The sequence below is a fragment of the Telopea speciosissima genome, chromosome 6 (assembly GCF_018873765.1).
Source record: "Telopea speciosissima isolate NSW1024214 ecotype Mountain lineage chromosome 6, Tspe_v1, whole genome shotgun sequence".
Classification (NCBI taxonomy): domain Eukaryota; kingdom Viridiplantae; phylum Streptophyta; class Magnoliopsida; order Proteales; family Proteaceae; genus Telopea; species Telopea speciosissima.
This window is the reverse complement of record NC_057921.1, coordinates 32,693,666-32,707,424: the sequence shown is the minus strand read 5'-3', so window position 1 is coordinate 32,707,424 and position 13,759 is coordinate 32,693,666. Positions and strand designations below refer to the sequence as shown.

Below are 13,759 nucleotides of genomic sequence, written 5' to 3'. Positions count from 1 at the left end.
ATCCCAAACAAATAAAATCCTTCATGACTTTCTTAAGAAGTATGTTACTTTTCAAGTAAACAAGTCATCAAGCATGACACACAGTACAGCTAATAAAGGTAATAACATTCACACAGCATGGTGGTTCAGAGGAAGGGCAGATTGGGAGAGAAAGGCAACTCAATAAACGAGAATAAAACTCCTTGGACTCAGTGGAGAATTGAGAAAGAAAAAGAAAATGCCAACTGAATTCCTCCCCCCCCAAAAAAAAAAAAAAAACACCATCGCTGATATATTTGATGGTTTGCTAGAAGCAATGTACAGATTTTCCTTCATACTCTCATCTAAAGATCACATGATAGTGCAGTTGTAACTAATTAAGATTATTTTCAATCTTAGCATAGTAATGGGCTTGGAAACTTATTGGTCCAGGATATAGTCTCTACAGTGAACTCTTCATTTCATGTGTATGAACAAATCATGCCGTCATCCTTGAATATGAAGGCAGTCAGACGGTTCAAAATTTAGCTTGATAATGCATTACTGTTTCAGATGTTTGTCACCTCCCAGCTTTATACAGGAAAAGAACTCAAGTTATGCTAGCAATTCCAGAACCCAAATTTTCTATCAACACATAAAGAAGAAAGCAGAAAAGAGCAGTAATGCAATCCCAGGATTCCAAAGGGCTACACAACAAAGATATTACATATCAACCAGAGTGTCAAGGTAACTCTGCAGCTCTGTTCTCAATGGACTGCTGCTGGTAAGGTTGGACTCAGAGGTTCTTTGTTGTCAATAAGCTACAAAGCTAGATCTCTCAAAAGAAAGCTTACATTTCACACAACAATGGACCATTTGGATTCTTACCCGTATGCATTTCTACTGTTCACATTGCTCCTAAGTGAACGTATCCAATGAATGTAAACTCTAAATATCCACGCTACGATAAAATCCAACAGGTACTCACCGTTCACCATAAAATAGATTCCAGTACAAATAAAAGAAGGAAGCAACATTGTGCATCAGAAATTAACCCAACCCCCTCCCTCCAAACAGAAAAACTATCTTCGTTCTTTGAACTTACTACTAAAATAAAAAAATAACAAAAAGCGGCACCATAAGATTAAATTACAAAAACTGTAAGTCATTTCTCGCACCAAAACCAAAGAACATATCGTGCACAGACCCGAAAGGAATCAAGTACAGAAAATCCATACGAAGAAAAGGTAAATTAAAACATGGGCATAAACACTTTTAGACGTATCTGTTCTTCAAAACTTACAACCCGGATCTAGTATCACCCAAACGAGCTAAACATCAACATAAAAAATAAAAAATAAAAAAACAAGAAAAAAAACGATTAACCAGAATGTAAAATGATGGAAGAACTGATCCATAACAGAATGATCAGAATTAAATCGAGATGATGATGAGGATGACGACGACGACACTAACCAACTCTGAAGAAGCGGAAAGAAGCGATCGCCTGAGCTTTTTCGTGGGATTTCTTTTCTTCTCTATCTCTCTCTATATATATTTGTTAATATTTGAATGAATATGATGAAGAGTGATCTTTGGGGTTGATTCACTGGCAGTTAGGATTCTGGAGAGTTTCGCTGTGCAGAGTTCAAACAATACTCGGGAGTCAGTAAGAGCTAATAAGAGGAGCAAAGACCCACACTGGAGCGAGAGAGAGAAGGGCTTTATATATTTTATTTTTATTCCTGATTTTAACCCTTTTTAACTTTTTTTTTTGTTCGTTTTTCAAGTCACCGCTCGAAGACCGCTAATTATAAACAACCCCAACGCAAATAGATGGAGATTATCCAAAAAAAAGAAAAAAAAAAAAACCGCAAATAGATGGAGACTCCGTGATGCGATGGGAGTGAATGACTAAGGAGAGTAGAGAAGCTGTTGTTTGATAACAATCCTAATTGCTTTTTGGGAAAGAGAATGCCACCTGGTCGCCCAGCGTACGCTGCTCCTACACCCTGGCAAGGGGGCGTGCGAATTGATCATTGCACCCATACCCGTGTTAAAGCACAGGGGTGGCGTGCACTGCATGACTAGGTAGCATTCTTTCTCCTTCTTTTTGTCTTGTTTTAAGGATGATGTTCAATCATTGATCAAATAACCTTGAAAGTGGGTAGATAGACTCGGGTAAAACCCAGCTAAACCAAACTCCAATCAGTAGCCGGTTGATCACAGTCGACTGATCAAGACCAACCAGTAGTCTTGATAGCACAACTATGTGATGTTGTGACTGTGGGACCCAACATTTTGGGGAATTGATCCCACACCTTTGTGATCCCCAATGTTGTCGATTATGCCGATAATCCATGCCAAAAAATGGAGCTAAGGTGATGGACCCACTAGGGCTTAAATGGAATTTGATATAGTTTTAGAACTTGGGAAACACCATGCCAAAGAGGCTTCAAGTGCCTGGGTCTATAAATAGGAGAGTGGCATCACTTCTCAACTTATTTCATATCAAATTGGTGAAAAGAAATTGGGGAAGCTGGAAAAGGAAGGAAGAAGAACTTGGAAGAAGGAAGGACTTCAATCTCCAGCAAGTTATTGGAAGATCTAGGCTTGTGGGTGAGATCCTCAGCCTTTCCCCCACATTTCTACTTAGGAACTAATCATGGAATCTCTCCTAATTATTGTAGTTTTGTAAAAATGTACTGATCTCTTCATGTAATTCATACTCTAGGGTTTATTTGTGAGATTTATACTCTCTTATAGCTTGTAGGGTTTATTTGTGAGATTTATACTCTCTTATAGCTTGTATAGCTTAGGATTGCTAAATCCCCCCAATGTTTTGATATTTTCCTCAAATTGGAACTCTATTTGATTGCCATTGACCAATGGAATGGTCTTGGATCCTCCATGGATGGTTTCCCCTTGTTGTAGGATGATATATTGAGCTAATTTGAGGGTGACCTGCATAAACTATCAAGCCATTGGCCATTGGAGGTGGTAGAACCAACCTAAGGCTAAGATCAGTCCACTGTGAGAACCAGTTGATCCCAACCAACCAACCGGTTCGACCTAGGGTGACCAACCGGCTGCTCTGTGGCCAAAAACCCTGAGCTTTTGCCTAATCTACCAACAGAGTTGGGTGGCCAGCTGGCTGTCATCAACTGGTTAGGTCAACTTTGACCTTGTATAGGGTTATGCAATAGGACTTGTGAGAGACCCTTTGAGATGTATTTTGGGGATATTAATGACACTTTTTCACCACATGAGAGCGAATATCAGTGTGTTTGGGATTTTCTATCGAAGATCTTCACCAAGTTAGCGAACAAGATGAGTTGTTTTGGTTTGATTTAATTTGCAGAGTGTTTTTAGATTAGATAATCTGTTGTATTTTACATGCATGTACATTTATTTTAATGATTTCTATACTTGAAATATTTATCTTAAATTATTTATATGATGTTACTTATGTCGTTAATTATAATTCTTTGTTCGATATATGAATTGAGTATGTATGATGGAATTGATGTGGCCAAGGGAAGATTTTGGTACCAAGGTTGCCATATCATGTTGTATTTAGTCATGTCATTTGCATTAGAAATACTTGTTGCATTAGGACTTGAAAATGGGTTTGTGGTGTGAACAATGGTGGATTCTGGTACTGCATTTGCCATACTCTGTTGTATGGTATGTGAATGTTTAAGGAGACGGTTTGGCAATGTACCGAGAGTAATTTCGGTACTGTCATTGCTGGCCTTGAATATTTGCATATGCATATAACCAATTGTTCATGATAGAAATGTATACGAATAGGATATACAAAACCTGTGCCACGACCCCTTGGCAACAAGGGGCTAGATGTTGGATAACCCATTATGGTAGGCTTGATGAGGTTATTCTAATATACCATATCCGCGATATGATGTGATTGTTGTCAGAGGCAGATTGAGCCCAAGTGACCGATGTTTGATTCCAGGACCGTGGCGCCAGGATGGGTTCTTGGGGTTTGCTGGGTGACTCATGGCTCATTCGGAGATCGACAGGCTCCTATTATGCAATCGGGGTTTGATATTGTTGGGTGACCAATGGACGATTTCAAGACCAGGAATATTACCCTTTAGGTTATAGTGGCACTTACCTGGTGACTTAGTTGTATTGTTATGTTACTAATAAAAATTGAATCATGCATCCATTCATTTCATGGATTATTTGTGATTGCTTGTATGTTCCATCTCCTCACTGGGCTTGTTGAAGGTCACACTATGTGTGTGCCTTATTATTTTAGATGATGATGCAAGTCTGATGGACAAGATGGAAGGAGATTGGTGGGCCCCAGAGCCCGATGAGAATGAGCCAGGATGCGCCTAAGATGGTTGTGCTTACGGAGCACCATGACCATGGTGTGCAATGTTTATAATTCTTTTTTGGATATTTTGGATATTGAGACTTTTGGATTGTATATACACTGGGATATGTAATTAATGGTTATGTCTTAGTATATTGAATTTTGGAATAATATTGTTAAACTATTTTTATCACCTTAGCTAACCCTTATATATGATTCCTTATTATTATAATGCTTCTATTATTATTTATTGAATTGATGTATGATGTGTGGGTTTGTGAGCCTTGAACACTGCACGTGCGGATCCTGGTAGGTCTAGTTGGATCCTCCACGGATGATTTCCCTTGTAGTAGAATGATTTATTGAGTTAATTTGAGGATAAACTACATGAATTATCGAGCCATTGGCCATTGGAGGTGGTAGAACCATCCTAAGGCTGAGATCAGCCCACTAGAAGAGCTGGTTTATCCCAACTGACCAATTGGTTCATCCTAAGGTGATCCGTCAGCTGCTTTGTGGCCAAAATCCTTAAGCTTCTACCTGATCTATCGATAGGGTTAGGTGGCCAATCAGTGTCACCAACTGATTAGGTCAACTTTGACCTTGTATAGGGCTATGCAATGAGACTTGTGAGGGACCCTTTGAGGGGTATTTTGGGGATATTTAATGACACTTTTTCACACTTGAACATAGGGTAGAAACAAGACACCTGGTGAGAGCTAATCGCAGTGCATTTGAGATTTTCTACCTGGGATCTTCACCAAGTCAACAGATAAGATGAGTGGATTTGGTTTGATTTAATTTGAGGAGTATTTTTAGATTAGAATGTCGCATGCAAGTGCATTTATTTTAATGATTGCTATAAATGTTTATGTTAAATTATTGTTATGATGTTACTTATGTCGTCAATTATAATTCTTTGTTTGATATGTGAATTGAGTATGTATGATGGAACCCGATGTGGCCGAGGGAGGATTCTGGTATTTAGTTTGCCATACCATGTTGTATTTAGTCATGCCATTTACATTAGAAATACTTGTTACATTATCGCATTTACCATACTATGTTGTATGGTGTGTGAATGTTTAAGGAGATGGGTTAGAAGTGTGGCCAAGGGTAATTCTGATACTATCATCGTCAGCCTTAAATATTTGCATATGCATATACCAATTGTTCATGATAGAAATGAATACTACTAAGATATACAAATCTTGTGCCACGACCCCTTGCCAACAGGGGAATAGATGTTGGTAACCCATTATAGTAGGCTTGATGAGATTATTCCGAGATACCATATCTGTGGTACGATGCGATTGTTGTCGGAGGCAGACCGAACCCGTGTAACCGATGTTTGATTCCAGGACCGTGGCGCCAGGATGGGTTATTGGGGTTTGTTGGGTGACCTATGGCTCATTCGGGGACCGACAGGTTCCTATTATGAAATCGAGGTTTGATATCACTGAGTAACCAATAGACAATTTCGAGACTAGGTGGCACTTAACCAGTGATTTAGTTGTATTGTTAGGTTACTAACAAAAATGGAATCATACATCCTTTCATTTCATGGACTATTTGTGATTGCTTGCATGTTCCATCCCCTCACTAGGCTTGTTGAAGCTCACACCTCATGTGTGCCTCTTTTTTTAGATGATGATGCAGGTCTGATGGATACTTTGAGCACGGATGTAGTTGTTCTCTCCACGGAGATGGAAGAGATTGGTGGGCCCCAAAGCCCGATGAGCATGAGCTAGGATGCACCTGTGACGACTGTAATTATGTAGCACCGTGATCATGGTGTGGTAGTGTTCATAGTTCTTTTTGGGTATTTTGGATATCTAGACTTTTGGATTGTATAAAAACTGGGATATATAATTAATGGTTATGTCTTGGTACATTGAATTTTGGTATAATACTGTTAAACTACTTTTATCACCTTAGCTAATATATATGATTCCTTATTGTTATAATGCTTCCGTTGTTATTTATTGAATTGGTGTATGATATGTGGGTTTGTGAGCCTAGAACACTGCATGTACAGATCCTGGTAGGCCTAGTTGGATATCTGCGAATATCCAGTCGTATTGTCAAGGGGCGGAGTGTGACAATCTATGGTGATTAAACCATGAAAGAAAATAAGCAGACTCCTACATTTGACTGTATCTGTTATTTTATTTTTCTACCTTACGTATTTTGTATACATTGTCCTACATAGACTGGCAGATTGTGATTCATTCAGTAAATCCCAAATAATTGGATATACCCTTGGGTTGAATTGATTACACTGAAGGTATCACAAAATTTTAAAGGAAAAAAGAACGTTATTCAGTTGTGTGGCTCCTGCGCGAGACACATGAGCGTGCATAATTACCACCCAACTCCTCTTGAAATAAAAAATACATTCATGTTGATGCTCCAATGTGCGCTCTCTTGGCCCCCACGCTGGTGTAGATGCTACATGAGTAAAACATTTCAAATGATCCAAAACTAGGGTTTCTCCATCAAGAACCCTAGATCTAAGAAATAAATTCCAATAGAAGGTAAAGAGAGGTCTTGGAGGTGAGCTTTAAGCCCCCAATAAGGTAAGATACCTAAACCATAAACATCCTTGGGTTCCAAGTTGAACCCTAGGTCGAAACCCCCAACCTCAACGGTTCTTCCCCAAACCCAAAAGAAATAAAGGAGATAGAGAGAGACCCAAGAGCTTACCTGAGCCAAAAAAAGAAGAAGCACCTATGGTTAAGCTCCATGAGCCCTAAATCTTCCTCCAATCTCCCTCCTAGCTTTCCTTCTCTTCTTTCTTCTTTCCTTTCCCTTCTTTGTTTCCACGGCTCTAGGTAGGTTGCTGAAGTTATGACCATTTAATGGTCATGACTTCTATTTATAGCTAGGTTAAGTGAGGGCTTGTTTGTTTGGTCCTTAAGTCTCAAAATCCATTTTTTAGTTTAAGTTGGGTCTTTAGGGCCCACTTTTAAGGCCCAACACAAATAGAACTAAAGAGGGTGGGGTCCATCATGACTGGGGACACCACCACAAAGTTTGAGACATGGGACAAGTGGGTCCCACAAGACTTTACCCAAAAATTAAGTCTTACAACATGGGTGGATTCAGCCCTGTGAGTCCAATCCAGGGTCCAGCCCTGCAGAAATAGGGTAAACGCAAGGCAATAAACTTCGGGCTTTGGCCCACCTTTCGAGGGTTACGAAGGGAGCACATACACATGATATTTAAGGATTAAATGCTCACCTTCATGCAGTCACATCACCCATCACATTGAAATTCCACCCTTTTATTCCACTTATCTCCTTGACTGTCACGGCCCAAGGTCACAGGTGTTGATCGTTGGTAGCGTTGTAACATCTACCAATGAAAGTTCAACTTGGCCCGGAGAATTAGGGTGTATTTTGGGTACGGGTATAACAGTGTCCCCTCGGCGTGTTCTACCCGTTGGAGGGCTTAGTCGAGATTACCCCTCGACATGTTCTACATGTTGGAGGGCTTAGCCGGGGTGTCCCCTCGGTGTATTTACAGTACACATTCTGACATTGACAAAAACAATGATCAATTTGCTTTACTTGAGGGATAAGACAGGCATGTGCATTGGCCCGAAAGCAACTATATTAATGAAAAGGAAATTACAAGAAATATAAGCTAGGTGACTGAAAAATCTGAGTAGTTGGACTGGTAGCATGGCAGATGCTTCTAATTGTAGTACTTCTTGAGGTTCTCCGAGTTCCAGAAACTGGGTATCTCCTTGCCCCCCAAAGTTTCCAAGTGGTAAGTGCCTGGCTTTAATACTGTGGCAACTCTATAAGGTCCTTCCCAGTTAGGCGCGAGCTTTCCTTGATGCCTTGGGTCAGAAACCTCCGTCTTTCTGAGTACAAGGTCACCGGGCTAAAAAACCCTCTCTTTGACATGAGTGTTGTAATATTTGGCAACCCTCTGTTGGTATGCCACCATCCTGAGCTGGAATCTTTCATGCACTTCTTCGATGGTATCTAGGTTTGCCCGCATGTCTTCATTGTTTGCTTTCTAGTATAGTGCGCTACCCGGGGTAAGGGGAGCCCAACCTCTACGGGAATCACTGCTTTTGCTTCAGTGCCATATGTGAGCCTGAATGGCGTTTCTTCTGTGGCAGTGCGACTAGTTGTCCTGTAAGCCCATAAGATGTTGAGTAAATCTTCTTCCCAAAGCCCCTTGGCATCGTCCAACTTCTTTTTGATCCCATCTAGGATCGTCCTGTTCATCACTTCGGTTTGGCTGTTTGCTTGAGGGTATCCAACTAAAGTGCTTTTGTGCTCAATTTCGTAGGTCTTGCAGAAGTCGTTGAATTCAGCATTGTCGAATTGCTTGCAGTTGTTGGCTACCAATGCCTGGGGTATGCAAAATCTGTATATCATTGACTCCCGAAAAAACTTCTCCATGTTCTTCTCGGTGATGACGGCCAGTGGTTAGGCCTCTATGCATTTCATGAAATAGTCGCTTGCGACTGCTACGAACTTTCGTTGCCGAGATGTCACAGGAAAAGGGCCGAGGATGTCCATTCCCCAAATAGCGAAGGGTACCGGGCTAGCGATCGACCTTAGTTGAGTTGTGGGCTGGTGTGAAATCGGTGCGTACATTAGGCACTTTGCGCACTTCCTGACAAACTCCATTGCATGTTGTAGTAGATGTGGCCAGTGGTAACCATGCCTTATAATCTTTTGTGCCAGGGCTCTACCCCCCAGATGCTACCCGTAGATCCCCTCGTGTACTTCCCGCATAGCATATTCAGTTTCGGATGGTCTTATGCATCTGAGGTAGGGCATTGTATGGCCCCTCTTGTACAGGGTTCCATCTATCCCGTATCATTTTCTCTTCTTCCCTATCTTCTGGTAGGGTGCCCCCTACAGATAGGTGATGATTGGATCCATCCGGCATGGTTCTTCTGCGATCGATAGGACCGTTGATAATTCTTCAATGCTTGGATGTAGTAGCACTTCGATGTAAACCATTTGCCCTAAGTGAGCGAAGTCGGATGTTGCCAATTTAGACAAGGCAACGATACTTGCATTTTCTTTCCTACAGATTTGGCGGGCTTGGAACTCTTCAAAACCGACTATTTTTTCTTTCACCATTTTTAAGTATCCCATCATTCCAGGTTCTTTGGATGCTGGGAAGGCGAATCACAGGGCGTATTCTACCTTGAACTCTTCTGGGCTGGTTAGTATTAGCCTTGCTCCGCTTCCTGAAGAATTCGATGCCCCGTCGATGAACATGGTCCAAGCCGCTATTTGCTCTTTCTCCTCTCCATCTTTTTTCTGGAGAGTGCTTTCAACCACAAAGTCAACCAACGCTTGGGCTTTGATGGCGGTCCTTGGTTTGTAATGGATATCAAATTTGCCCAGCTCTATCATCTAGTTCACTAGCCTACCAGAGAATTCCGGCTTCTGTAGGATCTTCTTTAGCGGTTGGTCTGTTTGTACCACAATAGTATGCACCTAGAAGTATGTGCGGAGTTTTCAAGCGGCCACAATAAGTGCGTAAGCACTCTACCTTTTGGTATCTTGTCTCTGCATCCAACAACACTTGGCTAACATAGTACACTGGGCTTTGGGTTTTCTTCTCTTCTTGGATGAGAGCCACGCTTACTACCACCTGAGAGACCGCCAGGTATAATTGTAGCTCTTCTCCTGCTTCAGGCTTAGTCAGCATCGGTGGTGACGACAAGTATTATTTGAGTTGTTGGAAGGCTTCTTCGCATTCATCTGTCCTTTGGAACTGTTTGGCATGCTTAGTCAGCATCGGTGGTGACGACAGGTATTATTTGAGTTGTTGGAAGGCTTCTTCACATTCATCTGTCCTTTGGAACTGTTTGGCATGCTTCAAGGCCTTGAAGAACGGTAGGCACTTATCAGCTGATTTGGACATGAATCAACCTAGTGAAACAATGTGCCCTATCAATTCTTGCAGTTCTTTGATTGTCCGGGGGGAAGCCATTCCTTGGATTGCCTCAATCTTGGAGGGATTTGCTTCAATCCGCTGCTTTGACACCGTGAACCCTAGGAACTTGCCCGAGGTGACTCTGAAAGCACATTTTGAGGGGTTCAGTTTCATGTTGTATTTTCTCAGGACCTGAAAGGCTTCTTCGAGGTCGATTATATGCTTTTCTCGCTCCATGCTCTTCACCAACATGTCGTCTACATATAGCTCCATATTCCGTCCGATTTGATTCTTGAAGATCTTATTCACCAGCCGTTGATAGGTTACGCCCGCATTCTTCAATCCAAACGGCAATCAGCCCCCCACCCCCCTCACAAAAATAAATAAATAAAAGGGAAAATATCATCGCCCTCCCCTCTAAGTTTCCTTAATATCAACCAATCCCAAGTTTTGAAAAATATCTTCCCACTCCCCTACTTTTTAAAGATTCTATCAACCGTACTCTAAGTAACTAACTCTATTAAAACACCATCTGAAAAGATAATATTACCCTCGTCTCTAACCTCAATTCTTTCTTATTTATTCTCTTTTCTCTTTTTTCTTCTTCCAGTAGCCACGGTCACCACCACTGCTGTATGCACCACCGCCGCTGCCCTCACGATGTCCATAACCACTACCGGCCTCCCGTCAGAATAAGCAACAAAAGCCATAGATTCATCAAAATCCAGCCCATCAAGAAAAGAAACTTAACCTAAAATCCCAATTTTCCTGTGTAAAGAGTTATTTGGAGATTCATTTAAGAAAAAACCCAATAGTTTCAAACACTTATAACCTAATTATTGAATCCAACTAAGGAGAAATCAGAAATGAGTTAAAATTAATACCTCCATTAAGCCATAGAAGGAGAGGTTTCTTCTCAGGCTTATTTGTGGCTTCAAAGAACCAATAGAACAGTGCTCTTCCATGACTTTCATTCACAGTAATATACCCAACATACTGTTTGAATTTCACTACAGGTTGTCCAGGAAGTCTGATGACTTGGTCTTCTTCTTGTTGAGTCAACTTTTAGAGTTGCAGGTCATGTTCTGAGAATTCAAGACCCGAGCTTGGAAGCAGAAGCCAAGGAAAATGATCAAAACCTAGAAATCTCCAACACCCATCTCGAAAAACTGCCCTGCAAGGAATTAACGAACGGGGGCACCCGTTTTAGAATCAAAACCCATTCCCAGTAAAACCCATTTCAGATATTGGAATTTCTGATCTGGGTTTTATTATTTCTTCTATATTCTTCAAGATCAGAAGAACAAATAACCAATATAACAAGGAGAGTAGTTCAATGAAACTAACGAACAAAGAAAGAATATTTTAACAAAGACGAGGGACTGAAGCGAATCCAAGCTTCCTCTGACACCTTAAAGAAAAGGAATTCTGGGGGATTTTATCTTCTTCGATTTGGGGATTTAGGGCTTCGTTCGATGAGTATGCTTGGAATCACCTGGTTGTAGAGCTCGACGGAGAAGAAGAAGTTCAGATCGATGTGGGCATTCACCTGGTTGCAGAGCTCGATGGAGAAGAAGAAGCTCAGATCGATGTGGGCATTCACCTGGTTGCAGAGCTCAACGGAGAAGCAGAAGGGCATCATCAGAGTTTTATCGTTCGATGAGTATGCTTGGAGTCACATGGTTGCAAAGCTCAACGGAGAAGAAGTTCAAATCGATGTGGGCATTCACCTGGTTGTAGAGCTCGACGGAGAAGAAGGGCATCATCACAGAATGATCGAGAGATGGTGGGGAAAGGGGTTCCAGAGGGGGGTGGTGGCGGAAGAAGAAGAAGAAGAAGAAGAAGAGGAAATGGGAGAAAGAAGATCAAAAGGGAAAGTAGGGGAGGGCAAAATTAGAATAAAATTATATTAAGGATATTTTGGGGTTTTAGAAATTTTGTACATGCTATGTCATCACTTAATGGCATTTTTTAACGGTTAGAGTACGATTGATAGAATATTTAAAAAGCAGGGGAGGGCATTATCATTTTTCAAAACTTGGGTATTGAATTGATATTAAGGAAACTTAGCGGGGAGGGAATGATATTTCCCAAAATAAAAAAAAAAAAACGAAGAAAAGAAAGAAGAAGAAGTGCAAAGTGCAAAGTACCAAGTAGAGCAGGTCACCGAAAGCATGGACAAGACAAAACCATGCGTTAACCCTACACATGCTATATTTTTCTATTGCCAATTGGCCAACCATGAACCAGCTAACATTTAGACTATTGAGTCACCGCTTGTGAATCACATCAATAAGATTTCTTCCGTGTGTGGACCCAGTCTTACCGTACTACAAATAATTGAAACTCTAGGTGTAATTGTCCAATGGGTAGCTGTACGTGAAATGACTGGATCTTAATTGCCTAGCTGGAATATGAAGTTATCATTGGATTAGACTTTTGTTATTGGATCATACACAACCGTTTTAGTGATTTGAGAAGAATTGGCAAAATGGATCAGATTGAACTGGGTGGGTCTAATTAACTCAGTCGGGTTCAAGAATTAGTAGGATTTGCCTGTTTGAACCTGGGAATAGAACCAACGATGAAAAGTCAGTCAGTAATTGAAATCCTTACTTAAGGAACATTAAAATCTTCAAACTGGCTAATAAGAGAAGGTTATAAGTTGTAATTTTTCTATTTTTTTTACCCTTTTAATATGACACATACTTTTTTTCAATGAGGGTAATAATGTCATTTCATATGTATGAGACAACGATATGTCACTTTTAGTTTATTTTATGGTTCGATAAAAACTACATGATATGTTGGTTCAAGAAAATTGGAGATGTTCATTCGGCTTAGGATTCTTTAGATGTAAGTAATAGTCGAGGCGAAGGTTCAAAATCCATTTATCCTCTATCTTTAAAAATACTTTTGGAAATAAGATAATGGACAATTAAAAAAACGTGTCAAATTCTAAATACATCAATAGAGGTGTTGATACTCCCTTAAATAAAATGGTTTTTTTCCCATCATTATGCCTAATGAACTATTAAATTCAATATTTGCCACACGACATTACATGAGTTAGTCCATGTGATAGAGGGCCCGACAAGCATCTCATTGGAATAATTTCAGTTAAAATTGAGTAAAGGAAGTAGCTAAAATTACAAGAGATGCCATGTTGTATTTTTTATTCATCTCCATTTGATGTCATTTTGATAATTTTATTAAAACTTTTAAGAGCGAAAGAACGCCCAGACACAAAGGCACGTGGAATGATCAATGTGCTCACATGGAAAAACAAAAATTCCTGAGGCACGACTGTCACTATGCAACCCTTATGTCTGGGCGCAAGGGCAGCGCACTGCAAGCGCCTAAGTAGCGTTTTCTGTTCCAACTTTTAATCAAGGTTTGAACAACTTTCTTTGAACTAAAATTTGGCTATTGGGTCCTCAATAAGGACTTGCACACACAAGATAAGAAAAAAAAAAAAAAAACAACAACAACAACATTAAATAGCAAATAATAAAGTGTTGTACTTCACTAGCATAG

The 13,759-nt window shown here is 40.5% G+C and overlaps 1 protein-coding gene across 2 annotated transcripts in view; it reads right to left on the bottom strand.

The window, feature by feature from the left end:
- Positions 1-1,622, bottom strand: part of LOC122665262 (inorganic pyrophosphatase TTM2-like) — a 38,106-nt gene extending 36,484 nt beyond the window's left edge. For both annotated transcript variants that reach the window (XM_043861367.1, XM_043861366.1), the window contains exon 1: positions 1,435-1,622. The gene's annotated coding sequence lies outside the window, so the exon portion shown is untranslated. The remainder of the gene's footprint in view (positions 1-1,434) is intronic.
- Positions 1,623-13,759: the final 12,137 nt, after the last annotated feature.